Raw genomic sequence first — 27,353 nt, 5'->3', positions numbered from 1 at the left:
ATCCTAATAAGCAACCTGGTGATAGTCACCCAGATTCTGACTCCAGGCCACAAAATCCAGGAATATACTGGACAGCAGCTGTAACAGCTGACCGACCTATGCTCACGATCTATATAAATGGCCTACCATTAGAAGGATTGGTAGACACAGGTGCAGATCGTACGTATTTGATTGTATTACAGGTGCCAATTGGCCCAGTCACTGGTCAAAGATTAAAGCAGGCACCTATATGTCTGGTGTAGGAAGATCAATAGCAGTTGAAGTTAGTGCTGCCCCTATGAGATGGACTTCTGAAGGCAAAACAGGAGTTTTTATTCCTTTTATAGTTGAAAAAATCCCCATCAATCTGTGAGGAAGAGATGTTTTACAGCAATTAGGGTTAAAAATGAGTATTTTGGTTTTTTAGGCAGGGTTGCTATTGAAGGCCTGCCAACACTTTCACTTCTTCCTATCCAAAGAAAAACTGATACACCAGTGTGGACAGAATAGTGGCCTATAGGTAGCAATAAAATTCAGGCCTTATTAGATATAGTACATGAGCAACTTGACCAAGGACACTTACAGCCTTCTCTAAGTCCTTGAAATTCCCCAGTATTTATTGTAAAAAAAAAAAAAAAAAAAAATCTGGAAAATGGAGGATGTTGACTGACTTAAGAAAGGTGACTGAACATATGGAAACCATGGGAACTCTTCAGCCTGGACTTCCATCTCCTACTCAATTGCCTAGAGAATGGCCTCTTTGGGTCATAGATATTAAGGATTGTTTCTATTCTATCCCTCTGGATAAGGAGGATATGAAAAGATTTGCCTTTTCAGTACCCAGCATTAACTTAGCTAAGCGTTATAAAACATATGAATGGACAGTTTTGCCACAGGGAATGAAAAACAGCCCTACTATGTGTCAAATGTATGTTGCTGCTGTTCTTGCTCCAGTAAGAAAAGCATTTCCAAAAGTTATGCTATTACATTATATGAATGATATATTGGGATGTGCACCTGAGGAACAAATGTTAGAAGCATGTCTACAAAAGACCATAGAAACACTAAGGAATTACAAATTGTACATAGCTCCAGAAAAAATTCAAAGACAAGCTCCTTTTCAATATTTAGCATATGAAGTATACCCTAAGGTGCTTACAATACAAAAATTGTCCTTAAGAACAGAGAAGCTAAACACCTTAAATGATTTTCAGAAATTGATAGGAGATAGCCAACGGATGCGACCAGTGTTAGGCCTGACTACCTATCAACTGCAACCATTATATGATGTTTTAAGGGGAGACAGTGCTTTAAATTCACCGCACCAGCTTACAAAAGAAGCTCAAGAGGCTTTGAGAAAAGTTGAACTGGCTTTATCCAATATGTTTGAAAAAGTCACTCAAAAAACCTTGGAAATATCATTTTTTGCCACACAAGAGGCACCCACAACATCAAGGAGCAGTGTGATAGAGTGGGTGGACCTCCCGGCACAACCAGAACAAAGCCTTACTCCTTACCCAGTGCTTGTGGCTAGAATTTTATTAAAGGCTATTAAGCGAGCAGTATAATTATCTGGGACAAGACCTGACAAGATATACACCTTTTATACTAATACACAAATTAATGTGTGCTGTGAGACCATCCCAGAGTGGCAAATTTTATTAGCCATGGCTCCAAATTTTACACATGGGTCTCCATTAAAGATAACCAGACTATTATATAATTGGCGATGGATTCTTGAAGAAAAAGCTTCTAAAGTTCCTCTTAAAGGACCAACTATCTTTACAGATGCATCCAAACATAATATTTGTGCTGTATACTCTCATGACTTAACTATAAAGAGAGTAGTCAGAACTCCTTTTCAGTCCACTCAGAAGAATGAATTGTATGCGATCATTCTAGCTCTTACTTATTATCCAGGAGACATAATATATCATATCTGATTTAGCCTATTCAATAGGTGTGGTACAAAGAATTGCCACAGCCCAAATAAAATTTGCAGCCTCTAATATATATCAGCTCTTTAAGAAATTTCAAGAGCAAGTGAGAAAGCATTCAGGTAAGATTTATATTTTGCATGTCCACTCTCATAATGGACTTCCAGGTCCTATTTTTGATGGTAATTGAAAGGCAGATAGCCTTCTAACTATGTTGGACAATACTCCTTTATTCCAAGAAGCCCAGGAATCTCATTCTAAATATCATCAGGCTGCTCGAGCTTTATGTTTACAATTTGGAATAACAAGAGAGGAAGCTAGGAGCATAGTAAAAGCTTCTACAGCTTGCCTTCCTTTCCATGCTCCTATGTTGCCTCCAGGGAAGAATCCTCGTGGTTTGAGACCCAATGAAATCTGGCAAATGGATGTGACCCATTATAAATCTTTTGGTCGTCTGTCTTTTATCCATGTTATGGTAGACACTTTTTCAGGATTCACTTTTGCAATACCAGCAGCAAAAGAGACAGCCCGAGTGGTCACTGAATTCCTCACACAATTTGCCATTATGGGTATGCCACAAGCAATAAAAACAGACAATGGTCCTACATATAGTTCCAAACATTTTCCACACTTTTGTGCACAGTATAAGATTTTACATACCACTGGCATACCTTTTAATCTTCAAGGACAGGCAATAGTAGAGAGGAGAAACAGAGACATTAAGATGCTCCTCCAAAAACAAAAGAAAGGGGGAGCCACAGGTAACCCTAGAGAACTTCTAAATCTAACCCTTTATACTATTTACTTCTTGATTTTTGAAAAAGATGCACTTGCTCCGGCAGACAGGTTTTATAACCTACCAGAAGGGCAGTGATAAGTGTGAGCAGCTCTACTATCTTTAGATAATTGCCAGGTGATGTGGAGAGACCCAGGAAGTAGTGAATGGAAGGGACCAGATAGGCTAACTGCTTGGGGGAGAGGGTTTGCTTGTATCTCTAGAGGTGGAGAAGGAATCAGATGGATGCCAACGAGCTGTATTCACCTTGTCCATTGGAGAGAGATGGAACAGACCCTTGAAACGAAGGAGAAGACCCAAGAAATATTGGGTGGTTCTGTTGCTAATTGTGTTCACCATTGAAAGAGCATGGCAGTTATGGCGTTTGACTCATAGACATGGAAAATTTTTGGACTTGAAAACCCTCAGGAATCACTGTATTCTCTGAGACATGATAAGGTTGTTGTAGGACTTGAAAACCTTCAGGAATCATTGGATTCTCTCAGACATGAGATTGTTGTAGGACTTGGAAAGCCCTCAAGAATCACTGGATTCTCTGAGACATAAAACTTGAAAGCCCTCAGGAATCATGGGATTTTCTGAGAAATGATAAGACTATTACAGGACTTCAAAATCTGCTGGAATCATTGGATTCCCTAACACATAAAAAGACTTTTGCAGGACTTCAAAAACTTGGAGGGATCATTGGATTCCCTGACATGTAAAGCACTGGACAATAGATTTGTTTTGGACTATATCTTAGCTGCTGAAGAAGGCGTATGTATGACTGTTGTTTACATACCTCCTTCTAGGACTTCTGGCAATCTTTTACAACACCATGTTGATTTATATTGTTTGTTATACCACTATTTGCGTTTATAATTCATGTTTGTTACACCACATTGAGCCTGCACTGACTGTGGAGAGGGTCATCACTAATAGCCTCTGCGTTATTGCTATGTGCTTGTGTAATATCTCCCATGCTGATGGGTTTGTGCATAATAAGACCAGACCCTTAATCCCAGAAACCCGCTAGCAAACCCCACTTTCCTTTGGTGCTTTTCATCTCCCTTCCTGAGATGTTAGGGAGAGGTTGATCATCTCCTTTTTAGTGCTTTCACCTCCCTTCCTGAGAAGTCGGAGGGGCATGATCACCTCCTTTTTGGTGATTTCACCTCCTTTCCTGAAAAGTCAGGGAGAGTATGATCACCTCCCCTCGGGGGCGCTGACCTCCCTGAGGAGTCAGGGATGTCATGACCACCTGTGTTCTAAAACAAAAATAAGCGGGAGATGTAATGGGCTGAAACTCAAGTTGATGCACTGAGGTCCCAAGCACGTGAGACTAAATAGTAATTGGACTATACTCTATTAATATATATTCTTGAAGAAAGAATGGCCCCTGCCCACTCTTTGTGCAAATCCTGATGTGTTGTATAGGAAATGATGATTTTGGTGGGTGGAGGCAGAGGGGCAGGAAGAGAGGCTGGGAGAGACTGCTGGCTGGGTTCCTGTCGTGGCTGCTCACATGGCTAATCCCCCTTCCCCTCAACAGAGAATAAAGATCGAAGATTTTCCCTTAATCTGAATTCCTGACTCTGGCTGATTTTAAAATATATGGCCATCACATTTGTGCTGATTAATACTACTACTACATCTACTACTACTATTACTAATAATTAACATTTATATACATGTTCCAGGCACCATATTAAACATTTGTATATTATCTCACTTGATGATCACAACAACCCTGGGAGGTAGGTGTTATTATTTCCATTTTACAGATGAGGAAAACCAGCAAGCAAAGGTTAAGTGACTTGTCCAGATTTGAATTCAGATTTTCCAGATTACAAGCACTCTACTGTGCCACCTATCTGCTTCCTATAATGTTTATTAATCAGCTCTCCAAAGGAAAAAAAAAAAAGTACACTTCACGTGAGATTTCTAAAAACCCTACCAAACTATATCCAGTCAGAAAGCCTATGATATCAAATCCCTTTATTTATATTATATTTCCCTATAAAACATCTGTCCAAAAAATATTTTTACAGTCAAAGGTTCTGATAAAGGCCTCATTTCCAAAATATATAGAGAATTAACTCTAATTTATAAAAAATCAAGCCATTCTCCAATTGAAAAATGGTCAAAGGATATGAACAGACAATTCTCAGATGAAGAAATTGAAACTATTTCTAGTCATATGAAAAGATGCTCTAAGTCATTATTAATCAGAGAAATGCAAATTAAGACAACTCTAAGATACCACTACACACCTGTCAGATTGGCTAAGATGACAGGAAAAAATAATGATGATTGTTGGAGGGGATGTGGGAAAACTGGGACATTGATGCATTGTTGGTGGAGTTGTAAACGAATCCAACCATTTTGGAGAGTAGTTTGGAACTATGCTCAAAAAGTTATCAAACTGTGCATACCCTTTGATCCAGCAGTGTTACTACTGGGATTATATCCCAAAGAGATTATAAAGAAGGGAAAGGGACCTGTATGTGCACGAATGTTTGTGGCAGCCCTTTTTGTAGTGGCTAGAAACTGGAAACTGAATGGATGTCCATCAGTTGGAGAATGGCTGAATAAATTGTGGTATATGAATATTATGGAATATTACTGTTCTGTAAGAAATGACCAACAGGATGATTTCAGAAAGGCCTGGAGAGACTTACACGAACTGATGCTGAGTGAAATGAGCAGGACCAGGAGATCATTATATACTTCAACAACAATACTATATGATGACCAGTTCTGATGGACCAGGCCATCCTCAGCAACGAGATCAACCAAATCATTTCTAATGGAGCAGTAATGAACTGAACTAGCTATGCCCAGAAAAAGAACTCTGGGAGATGACTAAAAACCATCACATTGAATTCCCAATCCCTATATTTATGCACACCTGCATTTTTGATTTCCTTCACAGGCTAATTGTACAATATTTCAGAGTCTGATTCTTTTTGTACAGCAAAATAATGTTTTGGTCATGTATACTTATTGTGTATCTAATTTATATTTTAATGTATTTAACATCTACTGGTCGTCCTGCCATCTGGGGGAGGGGGTGGGGGGTAAGAGGTGAAAAATTGGAACAAGAGGTTTGGCAATTGTTAACGCTGTAAAGTTATCCATGCATATAACCTGTAAATAAAAGGCTATTAAATAAAAAAAAAAAAAAAAAAAAAATCTGCCCAAGGTATAGATCTTTGCTAAATCCCTTTTAGGATTAGCCCCAAAGGTAAACCATCTCAGGGTATCTTTCTTCTAACCTGCTCTCCCCAACACCCATCCTCTTCCTCCCTTGCCTCAGCAGTCAATGGCATAATCCCCTTTCCTTGCTAACTCCCTTTTGGGATTAGTCTGATAAACTCCTCTTTGGATTTAGCCCACAAGTCTGTGGCACACTCCCACTTCTTGGTATCTTCCATTTAATTGCTTCTTCCTCCTGATAAACTGTAAATTCCATTAAGGAATTTGTCTTTCCCCTTGTTAATTGTTAAAACCCTTTTCTTTGCTAATTCCTGTCAATTAATTCACATAATAAATAGCCCTCCTTTGTAGCCTGTGATAGGTATCTTGACATAATTGCTTCCTGCAGTGAACTTTTATAGAATATTCTTTTTCTAATTAATTACTCTCCTGAATCTATTTCTATTTACAACTCCTGGTGCCTATTTTATCTCTTCAGATGTATACATTATATCTGATTGCTTCTTGTCTTGGGGAGGAGTTAAGGAAGTGAGAGATGAAAAACAAATTTCAAGCTCATAATCTGACAAAAATGAGTATTGAGAACTAAAAATAAATGTTGTTTCAGTTTTTTTTAAATGAAATTCTGTAAGGAACCATCCAATCAGATGGAATGACTACAGGGGATTTCTAGCATGTGATTTCCAAAGGTAGAATAAATGACCTTACAGCATGAAAAGGCTTCTGGAACATAGCAGAATCAGGAGCGCAGCCTAGAGAGAAATGAGAAAACAAGACTAAAAAGGTAGAATCCAAGAGGCAGGACAACCAGAAGAAAACATGGTCAGGCAAACCCATAGAGAAAAATGCATCAAGGAGAAGAAGATAAGGAGCCAAGATGGTGGAGAAGGCACACGCGACTTTCTAAACTCCTCTCATGCACTCAAGACCAACTATTAAATTCAGCCTCAAAAATAGCTCTTGACTGGTAAAACCCACAAGGTTTAGAAGCACAACAACTTACCAGCCAAAGATAATCTGGAAGATCACCAGGAAAGGTTTATCTTAAGGGGCCAGGAACAGACCAGCGCAGACAGGGAGAGACTAGCTTCCAGAACAGACTAGGGACAGGGGTGACTTCTGCAGCTAGAGATGACTTTGCCATAGGCTAACTGCTCTAACTTAATTATAAAGCAGTAAGCCAGCAGAGAAATTAAAGCCAAAGACAGAGGGTACTCTAAAAAAACCAGAACAGTAACAAGATCTGGCTGTAACCGCCCAAAACCGGAAGTGACTCAGCACAGATAGTAACACAGCCCTGCAGTCACATCCAGCAGTATGGGTTTTTGCCGGGGGCAGGTACAAATCTGCACAGCAGGGGGGGCACAACCCAGGACAACCTCTAATCTGCACAGGGTAGGGCTTGGCCCGGGGCAACAGAACTTTCACAGTTGACTGTGCTTTCCTGGACAGGGACACTTTTGGTCCCTGTGGGACTATTCACCGGTCAGCCACTAATACCCACACTCTCAAGGTGGGCCTTGGCCTGGGGTAGTGACACTTTCACTGCCCAGCTTCTAGCCCCAGGGTAGTCCTTGACTCACACAGTGGGGTTCTTTGCAGGGTACTTTCCCAGCTCAGCCCTGCAGGCCTGAATTACTTCCAGGTGGGGAACTCTTTCCCAGAGCACTCCCGTACCTTGCTGCGCTTTGTAGCGGGTTGGCAGAACAGCTACCCATCCATACACCTATCACTTCTCTGCAGAGGAAGCTGGTAACCTCCTGGCCCTGAAGGCAGACCCTACAGGCTTTAAAAAATGAGTAAAAAAATCAAAAGGACAATAGATAGCTTCTATACAGAAAGAGAGCAGCTTTTCAAACCCGAGGAGACTAATAGCAGACAGTCTCCAGACAATTTGGTCCCCAACACAAAAAGTTCTCCCAGAAGAGACTATTAAAAACCTTAAAAGAGAACTAGAAGAAAAATGGGGTAAGGAAAGAGAAGCTATGCAAGAGAGCAACAACTTCCTGAAATGTGAATTGGAAAAGGTAAAAAACTCCCAAGAAGTGCAGGGAAACAGAATTTATGAATTAGAAAAGGTAAAGAATTCCCAAGAAAATAGGATTTGTGAACTGGAAAAAGAAAATAATTCACTAAAAAGAAAATTAATGAAATGGAAAAAAATTCCATAGAGCAAAACAACTCATTCAAAAACTCAATTGGACATATACAAAAAGAAGTAAAAAAAAAAAAAAAAAAAAGCTAATGAAGAAAATAACTCACTAAAAATCAGACTGAACAAACAGAAATGACTGATTCATTGAAACATCAAGAATCAGTCAAGCAAAACCAAAAAAATTAAAGATTAAGAGAAAACCACCAAATATTTACTTGGAAAAACAACAGACCTGGAAAATAGATCTAGGAGAGATAACCTGAGGATCATTGGACTTCCCGAAAATTATGATGAAAAAAAAAAAAGGGGAAGAAAATAATCAACTTTTGACACTTCAAAAAGCCAGGAGAAAGGAGGACAGAGAAAAGTCTTTGGATTTGAAGTGAACTGTGAAAGCTGTCTCACAAGATTGTTGTAAAACTGAGTGAAGATCTAATGCATCCCAGACCAGATTTCTTTCTCCAGAAATCACATGGTTTATAAGGAGTGGGCCCTTTGCTTTTGTAAGACTACAGTAGAGCCACCTAGGCATTGAAACTCCCATCTAAGGTAATTTAGTAGTTGATGTAGTTGGATTAGAAGTTTTTCTTCATTTATGACTTAGAATGTGAGGTCATTTGTCCTGGCTAATCAGAGCAAAGATCCAACCTTGAAGGAGTGGTATCCTAGGCCCCTAAATAATTCTTGTCTGTTAACTAGGCCTTCCCTCTCCTTGCCCAATTGCTTGTGGGGAGGGAGACACCCTTTCTCTTGAGATCATAATAAAATTCCTTTCTGCTTTACCTTGAGAATCTTCTTAATTTATTTATTTGAGTGGTGGTCTTTGTCCCACACAGTTTAGACCAATTAAGAGATTAATGGCAGTTTTGGGGAAGCAGTTTAAATTGAATAATGAAGTTGGAAGTCAGACTACTGAAGGTTAAAAAGAGGAGAGGAAATGAAGTGGAAACAGATTGTAGATGACCTTCTCCAGGAGTTTAGTCACAAAAAAGAGGAAAGAAATGGGATGATAAGTAGCAGAGATAGACAGTTCAAATGAAGATATTTTTAAGGATGAGGGAGACATGGGGTATGTTTGTACATAGTTGGCATGCAGCCAATAAGACGGAATTATTGAAGAGAAGTGAGAGTGAAGACGAAAGAGGAGGGCAATCTGCTGGAGAAGAAAGAAGGTAATGAAATCACTTGTGCATGGTGAAGGGTCTGCCTTGACAAATGCCAGGATAGGAGGAAGATAAAGTGAAAGATAGCAGCAGAAAGCATTTGAGTAATGTGAGATAAGGAAGAGAGAAGAGGGAGCTCTTTTAAATGGTCTGAATATTTTCAACTAAATATGAGGCAAGAGTCTCAAAAGAGAGGAGGGGGACAGATAAGGTTTGAGGAAAGAAGTATAGAAAAGTTTTTGAGTGGGATAGTAAGTAAATTAGGAGAGGTGTAAAAGGATGACCTAGTACTAGTAAAAGTTCAGTTGAAATTATATAACAAAGATTTGTGGGGAACTCAATTGAGACATCATTTCTAAAAGTTATAGCAATATTAACTGGACTATAGGTAAGAGCACAGCTTGGGTTTTGGGACCTACTATATATGATGTCTCATTTTTCTTTAAAAATCTTAGTATTTGGGAGGCAGAATCAAGATGGCTGAGAAAATCAAAGTTATCTGAGCTCCCCCCAATTTGTCTTGGAAACAATGTAGTCGCTAAACAACTGAGCAACAGAACTTATAAAAACATGGAGTGAAACAATTTTTCAGCTTAAAATAATTTACAAGCACTTCAGGAAGGTCTATCTCACTTAGGAAAAAAGGAATCTATTTCAGTGCTGGTGGTATGCAGGAAAGCCAGGGAAGGCTTTCAGTCACAGCAGAGATCTGCAACTGAGACCCCTCAGTTCTATCTCAACAGGCCCTTGGAACAGCAAGCCAACTATGAGGCCTCCAGACTTGCACAGAAAGCAAACTGCTAGTCCTGGAAGCCAGTTTACAATAGCATGATGAGGCTGGTGAGGAAGCCATCAGCACCTGAACAGCACTTTTCTGCCATCATAGAAAGCCAGTGGCCAGCCCCCAGCTCCCAGAACAAGAAGCTTAAGATAAGTACCCTCCTATACCCCAGAAGCAGAGCTCAACTTTAAAAGCCAAAAGATAAGTTAAAAAATGAACAAAAAACAGAAAAGAGACCTTACCACAGATTTGGCTCAAAGAGGGAATAACATCACACTCAGGTGAATATAGAAATTTATCTTACCCTATGGGAAGTAGGAAGAGAGAGAAAAGTAAAGGGGGAAGGGTGCTATTAGAAGGGCAGAATGAGGGAGGTAGTGGCCAGAAACAAAACACTGGTGAAGAGGGACAAAATGAAAGATGACAGAAAAGTAGAAATGAAGGGGAGAGAAAGGATGAAGAGAAATAAAAAGATAGTAATCATAACTGTGAATGTGAATGAGATGAACTCTTCCATAAAACTGAAGCAGATAGCAGAATGAGAAACTGCTAAGAAGCTTAGGGCAGTACTCCTAATGCCCCAGGAGCAGAACTTGACTTTGGTTGTTGTCCTTCATTTATGAAAAGGACCAAAATGACATCACTTTTATAGAGGCGAGTTACAGTGTGTCCAACTAAGGTTGATCAGACTAATATGAGCTTGGAAAAATCTGCCATAGGTCATACACAAACAGTCCCTATGAATATTTGGGATGGATTCTCTCATTTTGTGCATCTCGTGTTTCTTCTGAGCTAATTCAATTCTGCTTTGCTCATAGAACACAGCACCTTCTCTGATGAGGGCATAACTTGCTGGGCATACCTGTGTCAGTCTTTCCCATGGCATACAATCAATTCTAAAGTTTTTAAGAGAGACCTTTGAAAGTGCCCTTGTGTTGCGTTTTCTGACCACTTAGTGAATACTTGCCATGTGTGAGTTCTCCATAAAATAATCTTGCTGGCAAGTGTACATTTGGCATTCAAATAATGTGACCAGCCCAACCAATGGAGTTTGCTCTCTGCAACAGAGTTAGAATGCTTGGCAGTTTAGTTTAAGAAAGGACTTCAGAATGCAGGGCTGATTCAATATTAGGAAAACTATTAGTATAATTGACTATCAATAACCAAATTAGCAAAAACCATATGATTATCTCAATAGATGCAGAAAAAGCATTTGATAATATCCAACACCCATTCCTAATAAAAACACTTGAGAGTATAGGAATAAATGAACTTTTCCTTAAAACAGTAACATTTATTTAAAACCATCAGCAAGCATAATATGTAATGGGGATAGACTAAAACCATTCCCAATAAGATCAGGGGTGAAACAAGGTTGCCCTGGAAACTGAGTAGATGCCCATCAATTGGAGAATGGCTGAATAAATTGTGGTATATGAATATTATGGAATATTATTGTTCAGTAAGAAATGACCAACAGGATGATTTCAGAAAGGCCTGGAGAAACTTACATGAACTGATGCTGAGTGAAACGAGCAGGACCAGGAGATCATTATATGCTTCAGCAACAATACTATGTGATGATCAATTCTGATGGACCTAGCCATCTTCAGCAATGAGATGAACCAAATCAGTTCCAATGGAGCTGTAATGAACTGAACTAGCTACACCCAGCGAAAGAACTCTGGGAGATGACTAAGAACCATTACATTGAATTCCTAATAACTATATTTTGTCGGCCTGCATTTTTTATTTCCTTCACAGGCTAATTGTACAATATTTCAGAGTCCGATTCTTTTTGTGCAGAAAAATAATGGTTTGGACATATATACTTATTTTGTATTTAATTTATATTTTAACATATTTAACATGTATTGGTCATTCTGCCATCTAGGGGAAGGGGTGGGGGGAAGGAGAGGAAAAATTGGAACAAAAGGTTTGGCAATTGTCAGTGCTGTAAAATTATCCATGCATATAACTTGTAAATAAAAAGCTATTAAAAAAAAAAAAAAAAGGAACAAGGTTGCCCACTATCACCATTACGATTCAATATTGTATTAGAAATGCTAGCTTTGACAATAAGAATTGAGAAAGAAATCAAAGGAATTAGAGTAGGTAAGGAAGAAACCAAATTATCACTCTTTGCAGATACTATGATGGTATACTGAGAGAACCTTAGAGAATCAACTAAAAAGCTATTAGAAATAATCCACAATGTTAGCAAGATTGCAGAATACAAAATAAATCCACATAAATCATCAGTATTTTTATATATCACTAATAAAATCCAACTGCAAGAGATACAAAGAGAAATTACATTTAAAATAACTGTTGATAACATAAAATATTTGGGAATCTATCTGCCAAGGGAAAGGCAGGAATTATATGAGCAAAACTACAAAATACTTTCCACATAAATAAAGTCAGATCTAAACAATTGGAAAAATATCAAATGCTCTTGGGTAGGTTGAATGAATATAAAATAAGATGACAATACTATCTAAACTAATCTATTTAGTGCTATGCCAATCAAACCCCCAAGAAACTATTTTACTGACCTAGAAATAATAACAACAAAATTCATCTGGAAGAACAAAAGGTCAAGAATTTCAAAGGAATTAATTAAGAGAAAAGCAAATGAAGGTGGCCTAGTTGTGCCAGATCTAAAACTCTATTATAAAGCAGTGGTCATCAAAACCATTTAGTACTATCTAAGAAATAGAGAATAGAAGTTGATCAGTGGAATAGATTAGGTTTACAAGACAAAATAGTCAATGACTATAACAATCTAGTATTTGCAAAAACTGCTGGGAAAATTGAAAACTAGTATGGCAGAAAGTAGGCAGAGACCCACACCTAACACCACACAGCAAAATAAGGTCAAAATGGGTTCATGATCTAGACATATAAACAAATTAGAAGAATATAGGATAGTTTACTTCTCAGATTTGTGGAGGAGGAAGGAATTTGTGACTAAAGAACTAGAGATCATTATTGATCAACAAAATAGATAATTTTGATTATATTAAATTAAAAAGGACCTGACACCTGTCAGATTGGTTAAGATGATAGGAAAAAATAAAGATGAATGTTGGACCTGCATTTTTGATTTCTTTCACAAGCTAATTGTACAATATTTCAGAGTCTAATTCTTTTTGTACAGCAAAATAACGTTTTGGTCATGTATACTTATTGTGTATCTAATTTATATTTTAATATATTTAACATCTACTGGTCATCCTGCCATCTAGGGGAGGGGGTGGGGGGGTAAGAGGTGAAAAATTGGAACAAGAGGTTTGGCAATTGTTAATGCTATAAAGTTACCCATGCATATATCCTGTAAATAAAAGGCTATTAAATTAAAAAAAAAAAAAAAAGATGAATGTTGGAGGGATGTGGGAAAACTGGGACATTGATACATTGTTGGTGGAACTGTGAACAGATCCAACCATTCTGGAGAGCAGTTTGTAACTATGCTCAAAAAGTTATCAAACTGTGCATACCCTTTGATCTAGCAGTGTTTCTACTGGGATTATATCCCACAGATATCTTAAAGGGGGGAAGGGGACCCACATATGCAAAAATGTTTGTGGCAGCCCTCTTTGTAGTGACAAGAAACTGGAGACTAAGTGGATGCCCATCAATTGGAGAACGGCTGAATAAATTATGGTATATGAATACTAAGGAATACTATTTTTCTGTAAGAAAGGACAAGCAGGATGATTTCAGAGAGGCTTGGAGAGACCTATATGAACTGATGCTAAGTGAAATGAGCAGAACCAGATCATTATACACGGAAACAAGAAGATTATACAATGATCAATTCTGATGGATGTGGCTCTCTTCAATAATGAGACGATTCAAACCAGTTCCACTTGTTCAGTGATGAAGAGAGCCATTTACACCCAGAGAGAGGACTATGGGAACTGAGTATGGAACACAACATAGCATTTTCACTCTTTCTGTGGTTGTTTGCTTACATTTTGTTTTCTTTCTCAGTTTTTCTTTTTCTTCCTTCTTGATGTGATTTTTCTTGTGCAAGATAACTGTATAAATATGTATACATATGTTGGGTTTAACATGTATTTCAACATATTTAATATGTATTGGACTACCTGACAGCTAGGGGAGAGGTTGGGGAGGAGAGGAAACATTTGGAACAAAAGGTTTTGCAAGGGTCAATATTGGGAAAAATTTACCCATGTATATACTTTGTAAATAAAAAAGTTTAATAAAAATACTTAAAAAAAAAAAAAAAAAGGAGTTAAGAGCTCAACTTTAAATGCTATGGAATAGGCAAAGAAAAAAAAAAAAAAGAAATTAAGCAAGAAACAAAAAAGAACCTTGATCACAGAACATGTGATTTTGGTGAAAGGGAAGATTAAAACACCAAAGTCAATAGAAGACAAAAGGCCTACATACAAAACCTCAAAGGGAGATATGAATTGGTCTCAGGCCTAAAGAGAACTGAGTCAAATTTATAAGAATACAAACCATTTCCCAAATGATAAAAATTCAAAGAATATGAAGAACAGTTCACAAATGAAATCAAAGCTATCTAGTCTTTTATGAAGAAATATGTGAAATCATTATTGATTAGAGAAATGCAAATTAAAACAACTCTGAGATACTACTTGAAATGTATCAGATTGGCTAATATGGCAGAAAAGATGTTGGAGATGTGGAAAATCTGGAACCCTAACCCATTGCTGGTGGAGTTGTGAACTGGTACAATTATTCTAGAGAACAATTTGGAGCTATGCCCAAGAGCTATAAAACTGAACAAATTCTTTGAGCCAGGAATAGTACTATTAGGTCAGTATCCCAAAAAGGGAAAAAAGACCTACATATACAAAAACATTTATAACAGTTCTTTTTATGGTGGCAAAGAATTGGAAATTGAGGAGATGACCATCAACTGGGGACTGGCTGAACAATTTGTGGTATATGAATGTAATGGAATACTATCATTCTATAAGAAATGATGAGCAGCTGATTTCAGGAAAACCTAGAAAGACTTAATGAACTGATACAAAGTAAAGTGAGCAGAATCAGAACATTATACACAGTAACAGCAACATTGTGCAGTGATTATGATAGGTTTAGTACTTTTCAACAATATGATTCAAGACAATTCCAAAAGACCCATGGAAAATGCCATCTACATCCAGAGAAAGAACCATGGAATCTGAATGTAGAGAACATACAATTTTCCACATATTTTTTTTCTTTTTTTGTTGTTTTTCACTTTTGTTCTGATTCTTCTTTCACAACATGGCTAATATGGAAATGTTTAATATGATTATACATGTAGAACATATCAGATTGCTTGCTGTCTTAGGACAGAGAGGGAGAAAAATTTAGAAGTCAAAATCTTATAAAAATGAATGTTGAAAATTCTTTACATATAATTGGAAAAAAATAAAATATTTTTCCTTTTTTAAATAAAGCTTTTTATTTTCAAAACATATGCATAGTTTTTAACATTCACCCTTGCAAAACTTTTTTTCTTATTTTAAGCTTTGTATTTTTTTCAAAACATATGCACAGATAATTTGACATTGACCCTTGTGTTTCAGATTTTCTCCTTCCCCCCACCCTAGATGGCAAGCAATTCAATATATGTTTAGCATGTTAAAATATATGTTAAATCCAAAATGTATAAACATAAAATAAAATATTATTAAGTGGGGAGAGGGACCGAAATTAATGCTGGTCACAAATTACCCCCACCCACCAGGTTGGAGAAGCGCCAAGGCCCCCGGGGATTTGGCAGGTCAGAGGATGTGGAATCCCTTTGAATCCTTAGCAACGCCAGTTCCCTTCCCTGGGTCTCAGTTTACTCATCTGTAAAATTATTACTGGGTTGGCTGATTGTAAGGTCCCTAAATCATAAGATGCTGAGACTCGTTTTGGGAGTCACAAATTTCCCAGGAGCCAATCCCCGTGGGGGACTAGGTCAGCCACCCACTGCTACCCCAGAAAGCAATAAGAGATTTCCAGTGTGATTTCCAGTACCGAAAGAGCTCCACAAACACAAGGGAGGAGAAGACCGATCCCTTCCGATACGCCGCGCCTCCCTTCTCCCCTTCCGACCAGCCCTAAATTTTAAAACGGCCTTCGCAGGTGGCAGGGGGGAAAGAGAACCTTGCTGGAAGCACGCGAGGCTGCCTGACTCCGGCGTTCTAGGCTCGGAACTGGAAGGAGTACCGGGGCTATTTGTACGCACCTCTCGTCTTACCGAGTCCCTTGCCTGCCCCCGCAGCAAAGGCAGCATGTGAGGCTAAGAGGCGGGGCACACGTGGGCACGGGCCGCAGGGACCTCGCTTAGCCCCGGAACTTCCCCGCGGACGGGACTAGTTTTACCCAAGCCCCACGCTCTCCTTCAGGCTCACCGGGTCCTGGAAGAGAGACGTCCTCTCCTCGGAATCCGCGGCGCCAAATGTCCCGTCCGGGCGGCGTGCGCAAGGAGAGCAAATATACCACACCTCCCGAAGGGCAGCGAGGCAAGGGGAAGCTCGGACCCAGGGTTGCACGGCATGCTGGGAAGTGTAGTCACCTTCATTGCAGCATCTCCGGCTCCTGACTCTGGCTGCGCGCTTTGGCTTTCTCCCTCTGCCAGAGCCATTGGCTGCAGAAGCGGGATGCATTCTGAACTTCAACTTGTCGACAGCCGGTTGTTTGGAGGATTTTTTTGGTTATTGTAATAAGTCCGAAAAGTAGGTTTTAATGCCTTCGATGTGAGTAAACTGAACTCTTGTAATGATTATCGAACCCATTGAAGCGGCTGCAGGGTTACTAGGCTTGATGTAACTGGTACAATGCTGTGTGGAAACAGGAGCATCTGGAGGAACTCACCATCTATAGGGAATCATTTTCCACTTGAATTCTGTGCTGGACATCCTCCATGACTGTGACAAACACCTTTGGCAAGTACATGTCTGCTTGTTTTATGCCAGGCTTGATAGTGATAATCAGAGAGTCATCCAACAAAATTATATTGTTTTTTCCAAGGATTTCTGAATGATTTTGGTATGTGCACGGTAGATACATTTTTGGAGAAGAATCTTTAAGGTTGTTTTATGCTGTACCAAAAAAAATTTATATTTCTAGCCAACTGACAGCAGGCATAATAAAACTTTGCATTCTTTGAACCTTTTATTCAGTTGAATGACTATAAAGACAGAGTTAACAGTAGAGTGCCAATTATGGAAGCCTGCCTTTTCCCTGTTATGAGTTTCCTCATATCTTTAGCAAGGTTGCATCTATGAATGCATGGATAATTTTTGTAAAGATTTTGTAGTGATTGAAAAATAGATCAGTGATGATTGATATTTTCTTGGTTACCTTTTTCCAGTAATGCTTGTAATTTTTTTCAAATGCAAGGCAGAAAATACTCCTATTCTTCCCTCACACCTTTTTTAGACCATAATATGTAAGGTACTGTCAATTTTGAAAGTGGACATTTTGCTTTACTGGGTAGAGAAATAATATTTATGAGAAAAGTTAATAAATAAGCCTAAGAAGAAATATGACTTCTCAGATAAAATGTCATGGAGAAACAAAGACTTCTGAGGACCAGAAAAAAATTTATCCCTCCAATAAATGTACTGAGATGACCTTTTTGAAAACATAATGCTGACTAGTAATTATGGCTGCAGAACACTGTGGTCCATTACCTTATTTACATGAAACTGTTTTCTAAGCTTTTAAGGATATTGGTGATAAAAACAAATCAAATAATTATTTTTATATAATGAGAAGGTTATATAAGAACTTATGTATCATATCTGACTGAATGGTGGGATTTGTATACAAATACAAACAATAAAGGGGGAAAATACCCTCAAGAAGCTTAGGTTCACAAAGAAGACAACATATAAGAGTAGGGATGAGGGGAAATGAGATACCCAAGAAGGGACAAACGTGAGTCAGGAGTTGAGCCTGGATTAAAATTGAACATGGCTAGCTTGGACAATACTCATATGGACACTCTTCAAAAGATTTCTCTAATCGGAGGAGAGGTCCCATAGATCAGTCTTTTCCAACTTGAGAAAGCAACTGGATGGATATGATGAAAAGAAGTTATAGAAAGATTTTAGTTCAGAAAAAATCCAGGATAGGAGGCTTAAGAGATGTTTACAGAAGATAGGTGGGAACTGATGAGACCTTCATTTGTTTTGCTGGGACCTCTGTTGATTGAAAGAGATACATTGTTTTGCTGAAAGCTGATTTGGGGAAAAAAAAAAAAGCAGGGTTGCTCTCTAGAGCCATCTCTACCCAGAAAGAAAGGAATCCTCTCATGGATTTTTTTCAGTATCCACACTAAGTTTGGAATTAAAATGCTGAGTCTCTTGGAGCAGGAAAGACACCAGATTGCCTGAAGAGAAGGAAAAATGGAAAACTTCCCTACCCAGTGAGCACTGGGATTTTAGGCCCATGAGTAACTACTGCACTTCTTGCAAGATAAGGAGATTGAGTCTCAAAAAAAAAAATCTAATAAAGTATAAATCATTAAATAATAAAATAGTTTGTTGTACCTTCAACGACCTGGGAGCAGCAGAAAAGTGGCTTTGTGTAACAAGAGAACTCTGAGAATCAAATGGAGAAAAGATATTGTCCAACAAGTAACAGGTGGTACAGACTGATCTATAAAGATAAGCAAGATACCAAGGCCTGCTAGCCTGAGTCATGTGCTTTCCCATTAGATTTTTGTAAGCATATGCCCACTCTCCTATATGCACTCTAGGTATTGGTGCTGTTGAGGTCCTTGGTTAGTTAGGTGGTCAAGTTTTTTTGTGACTTCCTTGCAGAGAAAGGATGAAGCACTCATAGGATTATAATACAGCAGAGACTAGTAGGCAGGATAAACTCAGCCAATGAGCCTTTTGCTCTTAAGTAGGTCTTTGCGTTCAAGGGGCTTTCAATTACAGCGCCCAACAACCCTCCCCCACCCATCAAGAGATTCTCCTTTTATTTATCCAATCAGAAAGCCAAGTTATGATGTCAACTTTCTCCCATTCCTGCCTCATATATATATATATATATATCCTATATATATATATCCTATATATATATATATCCTATATATTATATTTGCCCAATAAAAGATCCAATGATGGTCTAGATCTTTACTAACTCCTTTTCAGGACTAAACCCAATATGAGGGTTTGATTAATTGTGAGCTAGCCAGTCTTGAGGTGCTCCTGCCTCATTGCCTCTTTCTCTTTGTTATAGCTAAATCCCTTTTAGGATTAAGCCTACTAATCATTGGTGTAATCTTTTCCCCCTACTAACTCCAGTTTAGGGTTAGTTTTTTAGATTCTATGGATTTAGCCTGCCAGTCAAGGGTATATTTCCATCTCTTAGTGTCTCTTCTTTAATGGCTTCTTCCTCACAATTAATCAGAATTGTGAGTTCCACTAGGGAACTTGTCTATCCCTTTGTTAATTGTTAAAACCCCTTTCTTTGCTAACTCCTATGTGCTATTCACATAATAAGTAGCAAACTTTGTAACCTGTGATGTTGTGTCGTGGTAATATTCTTTTTTTATAATCATGCTCTCCCAAATCTATTGCTCTCCTATTCCCCATTCCTGGTGCATATTTTACTTCTTCAGTGGGAGAATGTGACTCAAGCAAATTAGTGGACCATTAGGGAAAGGATACAGTTATTCCTTCCATATGGCAGGTGCTGGGGTCCAGTACCCCCATGATCTGGAAAATTCAAATTAAAAAAAATTTGATCCTGGGCGGGGAGGGGAGTAGCTAGGTGGAGCAATGGATAGAGCACCAGCCCTGAAGTCAGGAGAACTTGAGTTCAAATCTAGTCTTAGGTACTTAACATGTCCTAGCTGTGTGACCCTGGGCAAGTCACTTAATCCCAATTGCCTCAGCAAAAATAAATAAATTAAAATAAATGGAGGAATTTGAGGAGCAGCTAGGTGGCGCAGTGGATAGAGCAGTAGTCCTGAAGTCAGGAGGACCTGAGTTCAAATTTGACCTCAAACACTTCCTAGCTGGGTGACCCTGGGCAAATTACTTAACCCCAATTGCCTGGGGGGGAAGAGAGGGGGATTTGATCTTCCCTTCATGTCAGAGAAGAAGTTTGAGTTATTATGGCATTAAATGATAAAATATAATCTACATATATTTTTATGCATTTCTAAACATTTTCTGTTTCTTTTGTTGTTTCTGCAAGACTTCCTAAAAGTTCCCATTTAATTTTTTATGCTGACCTGAGATTCATCAAAACTGAGATAGGGAAAGTTGCAATGTGAATGTGATGTGGAAGGGATAATTGTATTTTTATTTTTACTGTTTTTGTCTTCTATTTAGTGAATATTATGATTATTTCTACATTTGCCTTCTAATGGGTAAATGTTACCATTGTTCTTTTTTTGTCTAAGGATTTAGTAAATATTTCATGTTTAAGGGTCAATGGTGACACTGTGACTGATTTCATGCAAATGAAAAATACATTAGTGCATCTACCCACTAACTCCCCTCCCCCTATACACACATTTATACACACACATTTCTCCAGCACTCTGAGAGTTTGAGTTGTAGCATTAGATGACCCTGAAACTCAGATCTTCATATTGGAATTGCTTCCAAGGCAAGTTGAGATGATTCAGCCCAAAGAGAAAAAAGTGGGGTGATAATTCAGGACAAAACTATCTTCATGAGTTGGCCACATATGAGTGAATGAAAAAATATTTCTTAAGTCTTTATACTTAATGCTGTATTATGTAATAGAGATACAAAAATGAAACACCATTTCTCTCCAATAGTTGGATTGTCTATCACTACATATATGTTAGCCAAACATCAAAGGTGGACAATGAAGAGGGGATGGACTTGCATAGGAGGAAAATTAGTCTATGAGAAGTTGCATAGGGCTTTTAATTTCTCTTCTTTATAAACTTTACCATCAATAGATATTGGTTTACTTGCTGTCCCTCACAAAGGACATATTTTACCTATTTCCATGCCTTTGCACTGACTGATCCCTATGCTTAGAATGCTATCCCTCCCCATCTCCACCTTTTAAAATCCCTGGTTTCCTTTAAGCCACAGATCACCCACAACCACTTTCTACAGTAAATCTTTCCTAATCTCCCCAGCTAACAGTACCTTCCTCTTTAATTCTACTCTGTATGTATTTTGGATATATAAATATTTCTTACATTGATATACATATATATTTTTGGTTCCGTGAGAAAACGGAGTTGTTGCTTTTTTTTTCCTTATGTTTTCAGTGCTTAGTATAATGCCTGGTACCTAGTAAGAGTTTAACAAATTCTTCTTGATTGAGTGATTTATTGAAATAAAGGTCTTCCAAGAATTTATGATTCCTCCAGTTCCAAACATCAAAATTTTTCCAGGGATCTTATGTCTGAGCCATGGTCTCTAATGGATTAAAATTATGTGCTGCTCATAAGGCAGCATAATAAAATATTGTACCTATAACAATATTTTATTATGAAAGAATTGCAGGAGAGAAGTGATACAAAAACTATTATTACTGAGATGTATGACTAGAAAAGAAGATGGACCAATTATGAATAATAGTGCAAGAGATGAATGTCCTACATGCTCTTTTAGTTTCCACAAAATGTCAAAAGATCTAGAAGAAGATTCACAACACATTGGGTGGACCTTCAATGTGCCAGGCACTGGTACATAAAAGAGATAAAGGATATACTTTACCTTTGAGCTCACAATCTAACGAGAGAGACAAAACAAATAGATGCAAACAAGCTTTGTACAGGATGAATAGGAATTAATTAAGAGAAGGAAGTAAAAGAGTATGGGAAAGACTTCCTGGAAAAGATGGGATTTTACTTAGGACTTAATGGAAGCCAGGAGGTAGAGAAAAAGAGAGGGAAAAAAATCATCCAGGCTTGGGGGACAGCCAAAGAAAATGCTCAGAGGTAAAATGATGGAACAACAAGGAGACCAATGTTATTGAATCACAGAGTATATGTCAGGGAATAAGAAATAATATGTAAAAAGACTGGAAAATGTGTATGGAGGGGTCCTAGGTTATGAATGGCTTTGAAAGCCAAACAGAGGTTTTATATTTGATCCTGGGGGTAAGAGGGAAACACTTTGGTAGCTGAATGGAGAATTCATCAAAATGAGGAGAGAATTAAGGCACGTGCCCACCAAGAGACTACTGCAATAGTCTAAACATGACATTATGATAACCTGTATAAAGATGGTGTCAGTATCAGAGGAGAGAAGGATGAGTATTTTAGAGATGTTGGTTGCAATGGTAAGATCAACAGGCCTTGGCAATAGAATGGATATGGAAGGTGAGAAAGGACAGTCTGATAAGATAAAGAGAGAAAAATGCACCAAAAATCTAGAGAGAAAAATGTGTGAAGAGAAGAGGATGATTCATAGTGTCAAAAGCTGTAGAAAGGTTGTGGAGAATGAGGATTTGGCAACTAGGAGATTATTTTGGTTAGTTTTGGTAGAGGGATAAGGTCAGAAGCAAGATTGTAAGGCGTTACAAAGAAATAAAGTAGAGGCCCCTATCATAGGTATGGGGGATAGTTACTGTGAATGGAAGTATCAAGTGAGAATTTTTTGAGAATAGAGGAGAGGAGCATGTTTGTAGGCATTAGGGAAGAAGCCAGTAGACAAATTTAAAATAAGTAAAAGAGTGGAGATGATTGGGGGGGGGGGGGGGGGGGGGGGGGGGGGGGGGGGGGGGGGGGGGGGGGGGGGGGGCGCGGCGGGATGTGTGGAGGAAACAAGAACAAATGGGATCACTTGAAAAAATAGAAGGGTTAGTTTTGGTAAGGAGTAAGAGCCTCCATCAGGTGAAATGAGGATGAGTCATGGTAAATAAGGAAGAGAGAGTTCATGGCAAATGGCCTGAATTTTTTTCTGTAAAATGTGAGGTAAGGTTCTCAGCTCAAAGAATGGAGGGAGGGAGATTCATGGAAAGTTTGAGGAGGAATGAAAAGGTTTGGAAGAGACACTGTGGAGAGTTGGATAGTGAGTTAGTAAAGGAGATTGCTTTTCTGGATTTCAAAGAAAATGAATGGGACTAGATTATCTCTGAACTCCCTTTCAGATCTGGAAGTCAATTATTCTTAACTCTAAAATATAAAATATACTCAAGCACTGTATTGACTAACCTATACCTATATCCCTTTATCTAACCATAATCTATTGGCTTTCTACCTCTCTTTTCCTTTTCTTATCAAACTCTTATTCTTTATTCTTTCTGGTGACCTCCAAATCCTTGACCTCTCAATTCTCTCCTAATCACTTACTAGCCACTCTCTACTTTTCCCCATCTTAGAGTCCTTATCTCAGTCCCTGGTTCTTTTTATCATTTTGCCAAGCTTCAGCTTCAGATAACTCCCACAATCTGTCATCTTTATTCCTACACATGCTGAAAGTAGGTGGAGAAAATTCTGTAACCATTCTAAGTTGATTTATACACCACAATCTCAAATGGGCCTTCACTTCCTTAAGGCAAGCCACTCCTACATCATTTAACTGCTTTTCAAACTGGAGCATCTCATCTTTCAGTTCTGAAAATTTTCTCTGACTGTCCCCCATCCTTTTCCAAGCTTTCTTTGTGTTCCAAGAAACATCTCATCTTGTATGAGAAGCCTTTACTAACCCTACTTAATTCTAATGCCTTCCTTTTCTTAATTATTTCTCACCTACCCTTCTCATAGCTTATTCATATATATTTGTTTTCTTGTTGTCTCTCCCATTAGATTGTGAATTTCTTGAGGGTAGGTACTGTCTTGTTTCTTTCTGTATCCCAAGAATTTAGTTCATTGACTGTTAATTGTTTATTTATTCTTTAAATCTATGTAAAGATTTCCATTCCAAAACTGTCACCAATGCCTTCCCAATTGCTAAAAATCCAATAGCTTTTTCTCCTTCCTTAAGCCTTCTCTGAAGCAAATTTCCTACCCTCTTTTTGAATTCATCCCTTTCTCTACAATGATACTATCTGTTTCTTGTTTTACTTTTCTTCTGCTACTTCTCTGACTCCATTGCTAATTTATCTTTCTCTTAACCCCTAGGAATGAGTCTCCTCATCTTTAAAATAAATAATTCAGATTGAATGATCTCCAAGGTGCCTTCCAGGTCTAAATCTATGACCCTATGACCCCATTCCCTAAATATAGATATTCCACAAGGTATTCAATAACTGGGACACCTCAGGAAAATTTCTTCATCTGTAGTTTCTTCATCTGTAAAATGCGTACAATAAAAGTTGCACTATTTCAGTGTGGTATTATGATAGAGATCATGTACATAAAAAGCTTGATAAAAGATAAATCACTATATATAGCTTGTGATGGTAAAACTACCTTTTGCAAGTGAAACCCCTAGACAAGCTATTTAATGTTTAAACAACTCTGCATCCCCTTTAAACATCTGCATCCCCTTAAAACAATAGTTCACAAATCCCCACTAATGTGTTTACATTTCCTAAGCAAAGGACACAATTAGTTCAAAATAAAGGTATGGGATAAAATATCAGAATAAGAAAATAACACTTAAACATTTCTCCAATATAACTGAGTCTCTTTCACAAATTCACACACCAAAAGAAGAAAACACCTAGGGAATACATGTGATAAGGCACATATAATAGGGAACATATGTAAACAGGTTGTACTTATTAAGTGGCCTTTTTTGTCTCTGATCATGCTGAGCTACCAATGTCATCTGATAATGAATGGTGATTACTCAGATGACATTGGTAGCTCAGCATGATCAGAAATCCCCTCCAGTCTTTTGTTGTTCAGGCGTTTTAGCCATGTCTGATTCTTCATGACCCAATTGGGGTTTTCTTGGCAAATATACTGGAGTAATTTTGCATTTCCTTCTTCAGCTCATTTTACAGATGTGGCAACTGAGGCAAGCAAAATAGATTTACCCAGGGTCACAGGGGTAGGAAATGTCTGAAGCCAGGCTTGGACTCAGGAAGATGAATATTCCTACTTCCAAGTCCAGTACTTCACCACATCCACTCCACCACATAGCTGCCCATGTAGTCTTGGCCAGGTATTACTCCTTGATGCTCTCATGTAATCCCTATTTGAAGTACTCCACTGGTCCTGGTTATTACTGCCTGTTACCAATTGCCATTGAACACAAAGTTTCAATTTCTGGCTTCCGATGGAATCCTCCACCAAGGTGCTACTTCATTCCTTTGTACTAGACAAGCTTCTTATCAAGAATCCTGATGAAACCAGGAAAGGATATTATGTTCTTGCAAGAATGGGTGTCTAAACTAGTAGACAAGCCCTTGAAGTACAAAAGCAAGCTTTTTATTACCATTCAAAATGCAAATTCCTCTCCTGACTCCCCATTGGCTGGGTAGTATAGAGGTTTCAGACTATCTAGAACATCTAATTCTCCCCATGTAAATGAGTCTCCATTTCTGATTACATCTGATATCATTTTTATTGTAATTTATGACTTCCCTCTTTAGTTTTCATTAGTTAAATTTCAATTTCATGTCTCTGCATTTCTTTAATTTGTTTCATAACTCTATGGAAACTAAATCCATATCCAATTCTTACACCCTTAAAACATGGATTCTTCACTGAAGGTCAATAGATTTCAAGAGGTTCCTGAACTTGTATGGGGGAAAATGTATCTTTATTTTCAATGACTTTTGTTTTCTTTATTTTATACATTTAAAAGCATTATTCTGAGATGGGTTCCATTGACTTCACAAATTGCCAAAAGGTTCCAAGGCAAAAAAAAAAAAAAGTCAAGAACCCTTACTGTAAAAGGACTCCTCTATAAATGGGAAAGTGGGCTCTATCTTTTCTTTTAGCTGAGAGTGCAGTGGCTTAAGCTTCCATTTTTATAAAGGAAGAGACTTCACAGTAACTGGATTAGGAAAGAAGCCTTAGCTACCTAGAGTTTTAAGTCCTCAAAGCCTTAATTCCTCAGAGCTATGTATGATTTGGCTGTTATTCTCTAAAATTATTTTCCCCTCACTCAATTCACAGGCTAAAGAGCATACTCAGGCAGTCCTCAGTTTCTTTCTCTCTTTTATTCTCTATCATCCTTTTCCCCCACCCCAATCCCCACTTATTTGCTTATTATGATCTCATTTCTTCCTTAACAAGGGCAGAGTTTTTCTTTTACTACTTGATCGCCAAAATACACCCCTTTAAAATTTTTTTTAGTTCTTTCTTTTCAACAAAATACCAAATTCTGCCTCCCAGATTTCCACAAATCAAAAATTCTCCTAGATTTTCCATGTAAATGAATGGGAATAGCAACATTTAATAATAGCTAGCACTTATAGAGTGCTTTAAAGTTTACAAAGTTCTTTACATATGCTAACTCATTGGATTCCCTAATTAATCAGAGGTAGGAGCTTTTTCCCGGCATAATTCATCTCAATTCCTTGTTCCAAATTCCTGCCTTTATTAGGTATATGTGGTTGACAACTATCTTTTCTAGGATCACTGCAATGTTTCTTATATATTATTAATAAGAGGTTAGACTAAATGATAGTAGGTATCTATATAGGTTACTTTTATACATACATATATCAATTATATGTGTGTGGGTATGTATATAAATCATATAAAATACTGTAGGTTTGCAAAACTCTTTACAAATACCATCTTCTTTTGCCCTCAGAAACCTAGGAGGTAGGTGCTATTATAACCCCATTTTGCAGATGAAGAAAACAAAGAGAGGTTTTGTCCAGAGTTAGATAATATAGCTAATAAGTGTCTGAATCCAGATTTGAACTTAGCTTTTCCCGATTCCAAGGTTAGAGCCCTAAAGTATCACCTAGCTGCCTCAAATGATCCATAAACTCTATTCTGCTCAACACTTTGATTCTATAAAATCATATCAATTCTTGATTTGCCTATTTCTATTAATTGAACTATTTCCCCAGTCACAGAATTGAGCCTTAATCATTATAAATACCACCACCACCACCTCTCTTCTCTCATCTCCCATATCCAATCAATAAACATTTTTCTGAAACATGTTATACCCCACCACCTCCTTATTCCCAGCTTAGACTTTTATTAATGATCACCTGTATTTTTGCAGTAATCTTTTTTAAAAATTAAATTTAACTTTTAGCCCCTTATTCTGACTTCCATCCCCTTCCTCACCAAACACAATTGAGAAAGCAAAAAAACAAACAAAAAACCCTGCTATAAACATGCTTAAGCAAAACAAATTCCAGCACCGACCATGTCTGTCTTTACATTATTTATTATTACATTAATAATACATATTAAATTATTTAAATAGCAATAATGGTATTTCATAGTTGGTCACTTCAGTTTGTAGTGTGGGGAGAGCTAGCT

The 27,353-nt window shown here is 37.9% G+C and overlaps 1 protein-coding gene across 5 annotated transcripts in view; it reads right to left on the bottom strand.

Moving 5' to 3' along the window:
* Nucleotides 1-16,525, bottom strand: part of FASTKD1 (FAST kinase domains 1) — a 58,171-nt gene extending 41,646 nt beyond the window's left edge. For 2 of the 5 annotated variants that reach the window (XM_023499270.2, XM_023499272.2), the window contains exon 1: nt 16,239-16,525. The gene's annotated coding sequence lies outside the window, so the exon portion shown is untranslated. Of the gene's footprint in view, nt 1-16,027; nt 16,195-16,238 lie in introns of those variants that run through there. The other 3 variants (XM_012544792.3, XM_023499273.2, XM_031960505.1) reach the window with 2 other exon arrangements.
* Between the last annotated feature and the right edge of the window lie 10,828 nt (nt 16,526-27,353).

Source organism: Sarcophilus harrisii, chromosome 3 (genome assembly GCF_902635505.1).
Source record: "Sarcophilus harrisii chromosome 3, mSarHar1.11, whole genome shotgun sequence".
Taxonomy (NCBI): domain Eukaryota; kingdom Metazoa; phylum Chordata; class Mammalia; order Dasyuromorphia; family Dasyuridae; genus Sarcophilus; species Sarcophilus harrisii.
This window is presented reverse-complemented; position numbering and strand designations above follow the sequence as displayed.